The following is a 14,513-nucleotide window of genomic DNA, read 5'->3' as shown; positions in this document are numbered from 1 at the left end:
CGATAAATAACCACACAACGGAAACACAACAACAAGGCAGCAACAAAGCAAGATCTGATACCAAACGCAACTCTTTATTTATAAAATAACTGTTTACATGCAATATGCCCGACTATATGCCCTTTCGGGTTACGACCAAATACAACAACAATTACAATAATAGTTCTGCAAGATCCCTCAAGATCCAATCCAAACCCTAGCTAGTCCAGATCCACAACTGGATAAGAACACCAAGAAGAATCCACACTTGTACCCTCAAGTGCACAAGTTATTCTTTGGTTCTCAAGTTGCAACCCTAGCTCTATTCACAAATTCGCAACTCCACCACAATCCTGCTGTCCATAGACTCAAGAAAACTCGCCCTTCAGCTAATCTGCAGACTCACTCCTTCGAAATGAATGAATCACTCCATCCTTGAATGAATGACTAAAAGACTCCACAAGACCCTCTACTTATACCCAACTAAGCCACAAGTCAGCCCAACTCATTACAAACTAAATAAACCCCTTACATTAAATATAGGTCGAGCCACAACACAAATTAAATACACATACACAAATTAAATGCCAAAAGTCGGCTCACAGACAACTCGACACCAACAGAACCAAGAGCAAACCAAGTGCCAGCAAAACCAAGCCGAGCACTAGTAAATTCCCAAGCATTGCCGAGCTCCTAGAGCATACTGAGCTCCAAGACCATGTCGAGCTCGCAAAACATGCCAAGCTCTCTTAGCATGCCGAGAACCAATCCTTCTTCGACCGAGTACCAGTCCAAGCACCCTCCAAAGCAACTACTGAGCCTCCTCCCATGAACTCCAAAGTAGTCACCGAGAAAACCCAAGATGCTCCTCTTGCATCAAACTCCCTAGGTAAATAGAAAAGTGTGTCCCACACTTGATGCCCAAAGAAAGATCAACAACCATCTTTATCTTCACCAAAGGCTGCTACTCCAACAGGGACAAAAAAACCAATCTGCACATCATCCACATCTGCATCATTCTGTCAAACACCAGAATCTCAACCATCCAATCAGCAGGTTCACTCCTCGGAACAAACTGAACATAATGCTTCATCAGCAAATCCTCATCCACATCGGCAGCTAGTGAATCCACACCAGTAGCAACAAACTCCACATCAACAACAATATGTAGATCTCCATCAACACATGCTAAACTCACAACACCAACAATCTCATTTCTCACAACAAGATGCTCTGCAAGATACAACTCATCACCAACAACAACCAGATCATCCACGACCAAGTGCTCTGCAATTTCCATGTCAAACCCAACTGACTGATCATGAAAATCAACCTCCATCCCAGCATCAACAAGGTTAGGAATATCCTCAGTAAGAACCTAAAGTTGTCTGCAGGTTCTGTATCAGATTCTACAAACTGATCAACAAAACCAACCTCTTCGACCTTTCCATGCCATCTTCTCTCACGAACAAGTCTCTTAATCGGCTAGGCAACTCTCTTCCGGATCGGTAGACTCCAACTCCACAAACATCCATGAAATTCCTTCCTTAACTCATCCTTAGCTTGATCAGCCAAGCTAGCTTCAAACCGAGTAGTCATCTCAGAAAACCTCCTCTCCACCACATCACGGAGATTCGCAATCTCAAGGTCCAATCCTCTCAGAGCCATCTCCCAAGATCTTCGTAAACCCTTTCAAAAAATCCTTCCCACGCTCATTGTGATAAAACTGAATTGTTTGCAAGTCAGATCACAACTTGCCACCTCACACAAACAATCAGAAACCAAATTACAAGTCCAGGAACATGAATCTACTATACAAAAACTTTTTGCGATCATGCCTCAACAAGATCAACCTTCCATCTTTACATCCATTGATCCATTTGCAAGCCCTTTGCAATTGCAAGTCAGAACCACGATCTGCCACCTTGCAAACAAGAGATCTAGGAGTCCAGAAAGAAAATCCACCACCAGATCAAGATCTCTTAGATCTACTTCTCTCAACCCAAATCTTGGTGTAAACTGCTACAACTTCGACGATATGTCTACACACTCAGGAGCAACCTTCGCTCTGATAACATTTGACGTAGTGCAAGGCAAGAGAATCCCCAAAGGAGATATCCTAACCCCTAGCAAATAACCACACAATGGAAACACAACAAGGCAACAACAAAGCAAGATCTGATACCGAATGCAACTTTTTGTTTATAAAATAACTATTTACATGCAATATGCCCAGTTGTAAGGCCTTCCGGGTTATGGCCAAATACAACAGTAGTTACAATAACAGTTCTCCAAGATCCCTCAAGATCCAATCCAAACCCTAGCTAGTCCAAATCCACAACTGGATAAGAACACCAAGAAGAATCCACACTTGTACCCTCAGGTCCACCAAGCTATTCTCTGGTTCTCAAGCCGCAACCCTAGCTCTGCTCACAAACTTTCAACTCCACCACAATCCTGTTGTAAACTGCCTCACATTCGGTCCTCTTACCACAAACTCAGGAAAACTCGCCCTTTAGCTACTCTCCAGACTCACTCCTCCGAAATGAATGAATCACTCCATAACTGAATGAATGACTAAAAGATTCCACAAGACCCCCTATGTATACCCAATTAAGCCACAAGTCGGCCTAGCTCATTACAAACTAAATAAACCCCTTACATTAAATATAGGTCGAGCCACAACACAAATTAAATACCCATACATAAATTAAATGCCAAAAGTCAGCTCATAGACAACTTGGCACCAACAGAACCAAGAGCAAACCGAGTGTGAGTAAAATCAATCCGAGCACCAGTAAATTCCCAAGCATTGCTGAGCTCCAAGAGCATGCCGAGCACCAATCCTTCTTTGACCCAATACCAGTGCAAGTACCCTCCAAAGTAATACTGAGCCTCCTCCCATTAACTCCAGAGTAGTCACCGAGAAAACCCAAGATGCTCCTGCATTAGGTTCTCAGATATTGCCTTTTATTCAACTTATGGTGAATGTCCTGAGCAATTAACTAGAAAGGCTAAGAGAGCTTTGAAATTAAAGGCAACTACATTTGTGATAGTGGGTGATATGCTTTACAAAAGGGTTTAGATGGCATGTTCTTGCGTTGTGTTGACAAATATCAGCAAGGAAATCTTCATGAGGTTTTCCATAATGAAGCATGTGGGGACATTACTCATCAATAGTCACAACATTTAAAATTCTTTGCAGTGGGTATTATTGGCCAGGTATGTTTGGTGATGCATATAAGTGGGTAGGGTGATGTGAAAAATGCAAAGTTTTTACAGGTAAACCCAAGTTGGTGGCCCTCCCTTTGAGACCAGTAATAATAGAAGAGCCTTTCAGACAATGGGGGTTAGACTTTATTGGCCCGCTTAATCCTACCTCCAGTGCAAGACATACTCATATCCTCACTTCTATAGATTATTTCACTAAATAGGCAGAAGCGATACCTGTGAAGAAAACAACATCCAAAGTAGTGTGCTAGTTCCTGAAGGAGAACATCTTAGTAAGGTTTGGTGTACCTAATAAAGTAGTAACAGATAATGCCCAAAACTTCTCCTCACAAGAGCTGCAACTTTCCTGCTATGATAATGGGATAAGATTGTCACACACTTTAGACTATTTCCCACAGGGGAATGGTCAAGCTGAATCTACAAACAAGAATCTCATTACCATCATGAGAAAATTGGTTAGCAACAATCCCAAGGATTGGCATAAAAGGTTATATGAAGCCTTATGTACAGATTGCACAACACCTAAAAGAGCTATCGATTTGACCCCTTTTGAATTGGTATATGGTGTAGAAGCTCAGCTATGACTCCCACTGGTACTAGCTGCAGCTAATCTCCAAAAGACTCTTGAAGATACTACTTTTTGAGATGCTCTAGAGAAAAGGATCTTTTATCTGATGAAGGCAGAAGAAGAAAGGGAGAAGTTAGTTGATCACATTACAGAGTATCAAATGTGAGTCAAGAAAATCTTTTGGCCGCAGCGCTAGGCCAAGGAAATTTATGGAAGGTGATCAAGTTTTTCTTTGGGACAAGCGAAGAGAGCCAAAGGGAGCTCATAGCAAGTTTGAGTCACTTTGGAAAGGCCCCTTGGAAATCTCTCTTGGCCCCAATTCTTTCATGCTCCGGTATTTGGATGGAACGAAACTTCCCTTGTCCTCCAATGGGTAGGACCTTAAACTGTATCACTGTTGAGGTTTTTCGTTCTCTTTCCTTTCTTGTACATACGTTTTTTTTTGTTTTTTGCTGGTCTTTTTCCTATCATTGTTTTCTTTCGGTTCTTGTTTTGTTAGTTGTCTTAGTGCAAAACTAGAGATGCTGAATTCATTTTCAGTCTCTTATGGTCCGAATGCCCAGTTAGAGCCAGCTATTACCCGTGTAAAAGCTCCATGTATTTTTGCTCAATTTTATTCAATGACTCCCTTTCCAGTCGAGGTTTTGAACTTTGAACCTTGAACTTGATTGAGTTCAATGTTCAAATTCACTAGTTTTTGTTTCTGCTGAGCCTACAATGTAAACCTTTTTTGTACCTTTGAACTTGAACTTTGAACTAACTGAGTTCAAAGTTCAAAGTTCAACCAGCTTGTCCAAATGATAGTAGTCGAGTTTGGTGTTGACATAAAGTCCATCAAATTTTGGGCATGTTTTGAAACCAAACTTTGAATAGACACTCCTTTCAAACTTCATATTCATCACTTATTTCCTTTTGATGAAGTTTATGATGGTTTCGTATGCTTGAATTTCTATATTCGTGGCTTTGAACTTGAATCTGAGCTTCTAAACAGTTCAAGGTTCGGTTCACGAGCCCAGAACATTCAAGAAGACTAGCAAGTGGCAGTATGGAAATGTGTCAAAATCCTTCTAAAAAGGCTTAAGTGACACCTTGCAATAAATGATTGGTATGAAGTGTGGCGGAGAAATTTGTTAGGTGCAAAGGCAAATACTCTCATCAATGAATTTAGTGTCCCTGTCAAATCGGTACTTTCCATATCAAGTCATGATGCGAGTGTTCGTTTAAAGGCTTTTCTAGGCTGCTTTCCTTTTCATTATGATATCAGCAATAAGGTAAAAACTCACCCTTGTATGGAGTCATAGGCGGTTTGCAATAGGATTGTTTGTAGAAGTACATTGTTGTTTCTCCTACATGGTGAGTTTCTTTTATCTTTCTCAATGGTTACTGTCACTTCTTTCACTTAAGTGAGTAACTCTATTAACCACCTCCATTTCTAGTTGTTCTTAACTGTTTTTGAAAAGGATTGTTGAGTTTTGTTTTCATGGCTAGCTCTCGCCCTAAGTTACCAAAAGAAAAGCCTGTCTCTTCCCTTACCTACTTCTTGCCTGCACTGAAGGATATCTTCCTTGCTGATGAAGACATGAACAAATTTCTATCTAGGTTCTCCAAGCCCAATCCTGGTTCTATTACTAAAAAAATAGCCAATAGCAGATTGCTACAAGCTGCTGGTTTCCTAGTGTCAATTCTTTGACCGGAACTAGTTTTAGAATGCATAAATAGATACGATGTCAGCCACAGATGCATAAGAATGTATCTTGGAGAGGTTCTGGTCTATCTAAATAGAGTCACAATCATGGGTGCTCTGAGGATCCCGCTACATGAAGAATATGAAGCAAGGACAATTTCTCTCTCAGACATTAAATTTTCAATAGACCCCAACACATTCAATAATGCTATTGCCAAGAATTGGTTGCTCAAACCAGAGAAAGGGGGTTCCTGTCTTCCTCACCTGTTGACAAGGGAACACATGATCCCTGATATCAAAGATGTGATTACCCTCCTGAACCGGGTTAAAGAAAATCAACATGCCTTTCATTGGATGTATTTCTTTGTCCAATCCATCCTAAGCGATAAGAACAAACGCATTGACTAGGCATAAATCATAGCTGATAGGTTGCACAGAGAACTTCCTCAAGTGTCTAGAGTGTTTGGCTTCTACATGAGTTCATACTTGTTTTATGTCTTGGCATGATGCCAAGAATAGGTTGGACTTCCTCATGCTAGTTGGGTGAACAACATGCCTATATATGAATATTTCCCCTGTTTGCAAAAAGAGAAGAATGGAGATGAATTCAAGAGAGTACAAGATACATTCCTCGCTACGATGGTTTTTGAGTTCCAAGATAAGGAACAAAGGAGGTTAACAGAAGAGGCAACACAATTCGTATCGATCTATGGCAGTTTCTTCACCTAGCTCTCTAAGTTTACCTACCTCCAAGTCGGCAGGTATGAAGGAAAACCACTAAAACTTGCAAGGCATTGCCTAGACAGATATGTTTTGATGGAAGTCTGTAGGCAAGAAGCCGAGATCGACAGAAGCTGTAAGATTCAAAGAGGCTCCGGTTATACACTCCCTATAGAACTTGGCCACTATAGATGCAAAATTATACAAGATGCCTTTGATCTCAAACATGAACAAATTTGATGAACCTAGAGGCTCATACCATTCGCCTTGACTTTGATGACAAGGACTTTGCTCAGCCCCTATTTGAACTATCACCAAAGTTGTCACATGTCCCTCACTTAGAAGGTTTCTGGGATGATTGTGATGATGACTATGAAGTCGGGAAGAGGTGGTAGTCTAGATTGACCTTCAAGCAAATAAAAGAATTTAAACTATAGATGAATATAAAAGGGGTAAAGGAGAACAAGGGCGAAGAAATTGTTGATCCTTTTTATATAACACAGGTTGAAGCTTTTCCCTTGCCAGAAATAAATTGGGATTCACTTGAGGAAGATGACCTGTAATCTAGAACTGACCCAGTCATAGTGAGAACTAAAAGTTGGTTAAAAGAGAAAAGGCAATCAAAAATTAAAAACGCAGAGCAATCCTCACAAGAAGCCCTCATCAACTCTAGCTCACTCCCGCCTATTCATGATATTGATGAAGATGTTGCTTTTCCTCTGCAAGTATTTTGAACATTGAAGTTGAAGTTTCGCCCAAGGTTCAAGGTTCAGTTCAACCCACAAGGCCGGCAAGGCAGACTCGTTCTCACACCAAAAAGGAGAAAGCCCAAAAGGTTGTCCTGAAGAATACCAAGATAGATCCGATTGAGATAGAGGCAATGACTAAAACTTTAGAAGGAAGAACTCAAGAAGTCATGGATTAGAGTAATCAGTCGACAAAAGGTGACACTAATGCTCTAGATTCATTAGTCACTAATTATGCTTCTCTTGCCTTGCAAACCCCTCCATCCAAAGGTACGTCCTCAGCACCAAATTGGTATGATGTATCGATGAACAAGAAAAGGAGCTTGTTACCTATAAGCATTTTAGTTGAGGACATGGTTGGGAAATGTCTGGGAAAATCGACCAAAATCAAAAAACCAAAAATAGAGACTAGACTTGGTGTTGATGAACAAATAGGGGATTGGATGGCTGATGTATTCAAACCATCCAAAGATAAAATTCTTGAGGACATCACTCCTCAAGACTACACAGTAGAGAGAAGAGTCTCGGACCAACATCCAAAGCCGTAGATATGAAGATCTTAGATGCAGGACACACAAGGGTCACTAGTCGTATTTGGAAGGATTAGAAGGAGAAGAAGGAACTAAAATAGTCCATCCGCATGCTGTCCGAATACATCATTAATCTACAAAATGCAAAATCTGAATGCCAGCCCTAGGCTATTTCCATGATTGACGTGACTTTCCCAGCAAATCAACAATTCATAGATTAGGTAAAAAGGGATAGATCAGTCTCTAAAGCTTTTGATGAATGGCTCGAGTCAGTAGTCTCTTGCGAAGTTAGATACATAGCTCGCTTAGCTGAGACCAAAGTAAAGGTCGAGTAGATGATGGCTGATCTAGAAGCAAAGCTAAATGCCTGGGTTGAGGAAAAGGAGAGGTGGGAGGATGTTGTGGCTCACATCACAGAAGTCTAGGAGTATGGAGCAGATAAATTTCTGGCTAAAAAGGAGAATTCCGGGATTGATGCGGATTTCCTATACGTTTGTAGAACTAACTCAGAATGGAGAAGTATGGTCATTGAACAATGCCTAGGTGAGTGTTCAAAATTAGTCAAAGAATTGAATTGCCTAAATGAGATCCTACATAATGATGTAAAATGTATCAATGTTGAGATCTTAGGTAATAAAGACCAGTCTAGTAAAGACTTCAAGGAGATAGAAACTAAGTGCCATGACAAGCTGCGGGCCCTCAAAGATGCCAAGGAGGTTTCTACTACTAGCTTAGCGGTCGTCGCTCAGACAGATTCCGTGATCATAATCAGTGATGATCATTTGATGATGCAAATTGATATGGAGTATGCCCGTCGAGTCATTACCATCTAGCAGCTGAGGACAAAACAGCCGGGAGTCCCACAACAGAAAGAAATTGTGGATTTTGAAGTAGCTTACAAAGATTGGAAAACCGCACCTGTGGCAATGCGACTTTAGGGCAATGACAGCCAGGAAATCCAGTTAATATTTCAGCTGCTTAGCTTAGAACTAAAGCTTCGGCTGCTCAATTTTTTAGTTCTTAAGTTAGTTGTTTTATGGTTCTAAGCTTAGTATTATCAAATCTGACTGGAGTTAGTTTTATAACTGTTTTATAAGCCTTGCACGGCTATATATTATAAGACTTTAAATGTTTTTGGTATTGATACTCTGGTAATTCTGCAATAGTAACTTAAGTTGTTAAAGTAGTTCAGATTGAACGATTTTTGTTGTGCTATTTACATGAACAAGGAATATAAACAAAAATCTTTTGATACTGGTTATATGTTATTGGTCATTTCCAATTATATGTTCTAGTTGTCTGGATTCATTTCATATGGGATGTTTTCATGATTATAATCAATGATGATATGCTTTGTTCTGTGAATGGTTTTTGATTATATTGTTTAGGAATTAATCATCTTTATTTCAGTTATTCTCTGGTACTTATTTAAATAAGTAGTTGGAAAGAAATTTTATTTTTTGCATTAAAACATGAAAATTAATTAAATATTGATTTCAATTGATATTTAATTAATCAAAAAATTCAAGAAATCAAAATGGGATAAATGAAGACACAGCTTCATCCCGAAGCTAGAAACATCAATAATGACAACTTTTTGAAAACAAATAGAAAAAGCGACAAGTGGCACAAAAGGATGGAAACCTTGGTGGCTAAGTAAAGCAACTACCTTATTTTAGCCTATAGCTTTAAAGGCAGCTTTTCTGAGGGATGATTTATATAAGAAACCCTTTCATTCATTCCTTCTCATACATAAATTTGAAGAGCAAATTGAGAATAGAACTGAAGTTCAAAGAGTTTGGAAAGAAGATTTTTGGGGAAATTTATGAAATCGTTGAGGAGTTTTCTAGGAATTTGCGATGGAGGATCTTGAATTTTATCAGAAAGGAACCTTTTCAGTGAGTTGTGGAGAATTGCATGTTTCTTGTGGAAATATTGAAAAGTGAATCCTGAGAGGAATATGGAAATTTTGGCAAAAATCCAAAATCTTTGTCTTTTGGACAAATTGTATCTATTTTTTATGTTTTTTCTGCATATTCTTACATGTGGACATTTTCTATTTTGTAGGAAAGAAGAATGGCAGAACCCAGGGAAACAGGAGAAACACGTGGACAATTTGATAAAGAATGAAAGGAGAGGATTCTATCATGAATCCAAAATTATGTCAAAGTGAGTAGAAATCGCAGATACAAGCCTCGACGGCCTTGATTTGGAATATTTTAATTGAAGAATGCTTGGATACAACGACCATCATCCAACACACCTAGCCACAAGAATTGTGAGAAGTGGAATTGTTGCTGCGGCTGGTTTCCCTCCTTTTCAGCATCCAGAGTTAATTGTGGAATGTACCGAACACTATAGGCTTAGGGATAGAACCATCAAAGATTCTAAGCGAAATATTTTGTCAGATTTTTCTCCAACATCCATTTCTGAAATGTTTAGGATTCCTTCTCACCTGAGGATGGTCACAAAAATATATGAGCAAGCACTTAGATTCTACACATCTGGAGTGCATTTGTGTGAAGAAATAATCTAGCACTTAGATTCTACACATTTGGAGTGCATTTCTGTGAAGAAATAATCAACAAAAGATGGTTGAAAAAGAATAGATTGCATCATTCCAAGATTCCTAAGGAAATAGTATGGCTCGACTTGCAAAGGGAATACAACGACATGATCATGATGCTGAGTCGCATATTTGGCATGCCTCATTCTTATAGATTTGAATCTTGGATGTGGTATTTTGTTGAGCAGGTGATGGAGGAAGGCGATAGAATAGATTGGGTTGGGCTCATAAATGATAATTTGAATGAACAGTTGATGAATTTAGAGCATACAAGGAAATATTACTTGAGCTCTTATGTCATCTACATGCTAGCACGAAGAATGAATTATGATGGACTATGATGCAAAGGACTGATTGGAAGTGGAACCTAACAATTGAAAGTTCATGAATGCTACCCGCAGTTGCATTTATATTCAAAGGATGATTACATAAGGGTTAATTATACCTTTGCCATGCCCATAGTGAGAACACTACAAGAGAGGCTACATATGAGATTGTCAGTGGGCGCGATGAAGTTGGTCGAAGATTATGGCGCTTGGTTCATTCAACTTCCCACCTTTTCATACATCCGAGTTTAGGGATTCTCCATGGAGCCATACATACTTCCCAAGTACCCAACGGACAAGATGGTCTTGTTAGAGCTTACTTGACAACTTACAGCCTATGACAAGATTCAAAAAGGAAAGAAGTTGGGATTACAGTTCCCAATTTCCATAGGAGAAGGAAAAACTAAGGTATGCCCATGTCTAAAGGTTGTAGAGAGATCATTAGATGAGCTCCACTTCTTCCATCTTCCGCTTTATCCGAAAAGGAATGATTTTGATCTCTACAACAAGATCACATTAGTAGCAGGATGAAAGTACCAACACAAAGTTCACCTTGAAGACTTTTGGGCAAATGCGGCAGATGAGAATGAGATTAGAAAGAAGATGCATTCAAGATTTCCTTTGAACATTATCAGAACATGCAACATATTCAGGGTTCCTGATCAAATGGAGGAGGATCCAAACGTGATGCGAAAGGGATTCAATCCAGAAATGATAGCTCAGCCATATGATTGGAAAAGGAAAGAGGTTACAGATGTAGAGGCTCTTTCAAAACCAGTCTTGGATTTTACAAAGTGGTGGATTGAGTGTAAGCTTGAAAAATTAGTTGCACTAGCTAATGGATTGACATATAGGTTGCTTGGTCACTGACCACTTAGGGATGAAAGATCAGGACAAATATCTGAAGGAAATGTGGAAGAAAGAGGAACTCCATTGGAGGATGTAGGAACCAAGATTGGGAAAGAGGTATCTTGAGAGAAGCATCTTAGGATTGAGGAAGTCATCCAAGAGCCTCAAAATAAGAAACAAAAACATGGAAATGCTCCCTCTTCTCCGAGTCGCACTGTAAGTGTTCAAGAGATAGAAACATTTGAAAGGCAAGAGGTAGAGACAAGCATAAGGAGATTCAAATGAGAAGAAAATGTGGATAGACCAGTACATGATAGGCTAAGTATAAATGCCTATAAAAAATCCGTGCAAGAAAGAGGGAGAGATCAAGATATCACTATAGAGGAAAGTCTCGCTACAATATTAGAGCAAGAAATGATGAACTCTGGAGATGGTCCACTAGAGGAAGAGGCTCCTATAGTAGCAATACATCTTCCAAATGTTGAAGCCGTAGTGCCTGAAGTAATTGTGGATAGTCCAGGGGGTGAAGAGGAGATCGACATTCGAGCAGTCCAAAAGAAAGAGCAATTGGTGATTCCAGGGGACCAAAGTATACCCATTCCAGAATGGTTGAGGCAACGAATTCAATTGAGTCAACAAAAGGAGGTTGATCCGGAAATTGAATTACAGGAAATTTTGGACCGAGCGAACCGATCGGAAGAGCAAGGGAAAGCAAGAATATATACTAAATTCATTAGAGGAGAATCGGGGTCCAGAATCTTGCAGATTGCGATTCCCATGGTCGACAAGAGCAAAATTCAGATTGCTCTAGATGAATACCATGTTATGGAAATAAATCTTGGTCGGGCCTCCTGAGAGTAAATATTAAAAGAATTTGATGACTTTGGATAGGTTTTGAAGGATAGGCTGAAGGTGGAAGAAGAGTACAAGAAACAAAAAAGAGAAATTAGGGCCTTATGTCAGTACATCAATGACTTGCCTCATCTAGTAAGAGAAGAAGGTCCATCATTTGTCCCTCCAACAGGCCTTTCCACTGAAGTGGTAGGTGACATTGACAGGATTAAGCAGAGTGCTCAAGGTGCAAAGGTTGGGGTTGAAGAAATTCAGGAGGAAGCCTTCAAACATGCAAAAGAATTAGTGCAAGTGCATAGTAAGGCATTAGCAGCACTCTCCAGGATCCAGTGCATGGAGGAATCATGGGTGGATGAACATATTTACCAAAATGAGGTGATTGCCGACATTCAAAATCTAATGAAGACCCCAAAGCAAGAATTGGTTGATGGTCAAGTTATCAACGAGGGGGATGTTTATGATTTTCTTTGATGGTACATTGCAGTGATCATAACTAAGGAAATGTTTTAGAGCTTCACCAAGGAATCCACTCGATGGAAGAAGATTGTTGACAACATCAAGCAGGGGATATCCAACACAGTTGCATCCTTGTTATCGTAGAGATTGGTGGAAGAAGAAATGACAACTGATAATCTGAAAGTCAAGTTAGAGGAATTCTTTCGACTAAATATCTATGAAAGAGATGATTTTGAGAACTTCTGCATCTTGAATACGATGCACACTACTCAGGACTTGCTACCAGATTGGGATGAAAGCTTGGGAAAAGCAGAAAGAGCAAGTGCAGTTCTAGAACTCAAGGAAGAATCTGCACCAAGCATCAATATAGAGGAGTTGGAAACAGTGTTGGATCAATTTCGTGCCTTCAAGCAGGGGAATCAAGGATAGATGCATTTACTGCATAGTGGGTATTTTTAGTGGTCATTTATTACACCCCACTCCCTTCCTAAACTAGCATGTATACTGGGCATTTATTACCCACTACAGTAATGGATTCCTTGTTGCATTAATGTAGATTCCTTTTCTTTGCCCTAACCCTAATTAGGGCTGATGCGGCAGGACCTTGGCCATCGGTTATTGTAATCATTAGGGCTGTTCATTGTAATCAAGGCCTCATTTCTCATTTGTAAGGGGGGGGATTTTTATGAGATTGTTGCTATGAGCTACTAATATAATAAAGTTTTCATTGAAGCTTGGTGAATACTTGATGTGTCTTAGTGCTTGCTTGTTCTCTTAAATTCCTTCAATTAGATTAAGTTTAGCCTAGTTACCGTGTGGTGATTACAATGAAGAACATGATGGTTTATTGATGTATTCCTTTGGTGCATACTTTTGACATTTCAACGATTCTAACTCATTGTGCAAAGTTAGCCTGAACCCTTTTCATGCATATTTTTAACTTCTGTCATTTCGTATACATTGTTCTTTATGATGGTGTATGTGGTGGTATGAAAATCTTTGGCATAACCCTTGAAGATTGCACCAGTTCACACGTAGTTGTAGTATAACTTGGCAAAGCGAAGCTTTGTAAATTGAGGAATTTGTCCACCAGAGTACTTTTTATTGTCATCACTACCGTTAGGATTAGAATGGAATTTCTGAACACTATCCTATTTAATTTCTGCATATTTTGTGAAAACTCCAAAAAAGTACTTCATTGCAAAACCTTAAGATAGCTCTTACATCTAGTATGGCTTGAAATGAATTTGAATAAACACGTAAGGCCCCTTTTGATCATCAGCAAATCACATCAATCACCGATTTTGTCTATAGTCAAGATGTGACATTAAAGGAACCTTGAAGTCATCGTATGATCTTCTGACAATCTTAGCATACACGAGACTTTATTCAAGAGAGGACAAGATATTTCGGTATTTTGTTCTACTGTTTGGTGGGTCATAAAACACACATCAACAGTACCCACAAAATGATGCACTAATCAAAAGTATCTTCTAAAAGATATTGACCCTATTAGAAGTCTATTACATCTATATAGTGTATCTATCCTTGTTAAAATACTAGACCTTGTTAGAAGCCTCAACCTTGTTAGGATTTGGTATTACAATACAAAAGTATGCAAGAAAAGCCCATTGCTCAAACAAGAAAATACCACTTTACAATGTTGTCAATACAGATAGATACAAAAATCTTTATTCAGTGCTGATATCGTCAATATCTTATCTGCCTTTTGGTTCCTTCTTCAAAACTGATCATGGAACCATACTGCTCTCTACTAGCATCACATTCACACCTATACTGACCATAGAAAGTGTACATTCAAACATCATATTATTACAAGACAACACCATAATTCACTAAACAAAAGTGTTCTTCCTTTATATCACATTCTTTCATCCTGTCAACCTTGCTGCTTAATACTTTGTTAAATCTTTTGAATTAACTTTTGCCACGTGTGGGTTAATATCTAGAATGTCATCCCAACTTTATCAAGCAATTTTTTTGGT

The 14,513-nt window shown here is 39.2% G+C and overlaps 1 protein-coding gene across 4 annotated transcripts in view; it reads left to right on the top strand.

The window, feature by feature from the left end:
* LOC149537187 (uncharacterized) overlaps positions 1-14,513 on the top strand; it is a 305,410-nt gene that overhangs the window by 29,434 nt on the left and 261,463 nt on the right. The gene's annotated exons all lie outside the window — the stretch shown is intronic.

This window comes from Cupressus sempervirens, chromosome 10 (genome assembly GCF_028749045.1).
Source record: "Cupressus sempervirens isolate cs-2001-9-10 chromosome 10, ASM2874904v1, whole genome shotgun sequence".
NCBI classification, from domain to species: domain Eukaryota; kingdom Viridiplantae; phylum Streptophyta; class Pinopsida; order Cupressales; family Cupressaceae; genus Cupressus; species Cupressus sempervirens.
This window is presented reverse-complemented; position numbering and strand designations above follow the sequence as displayed.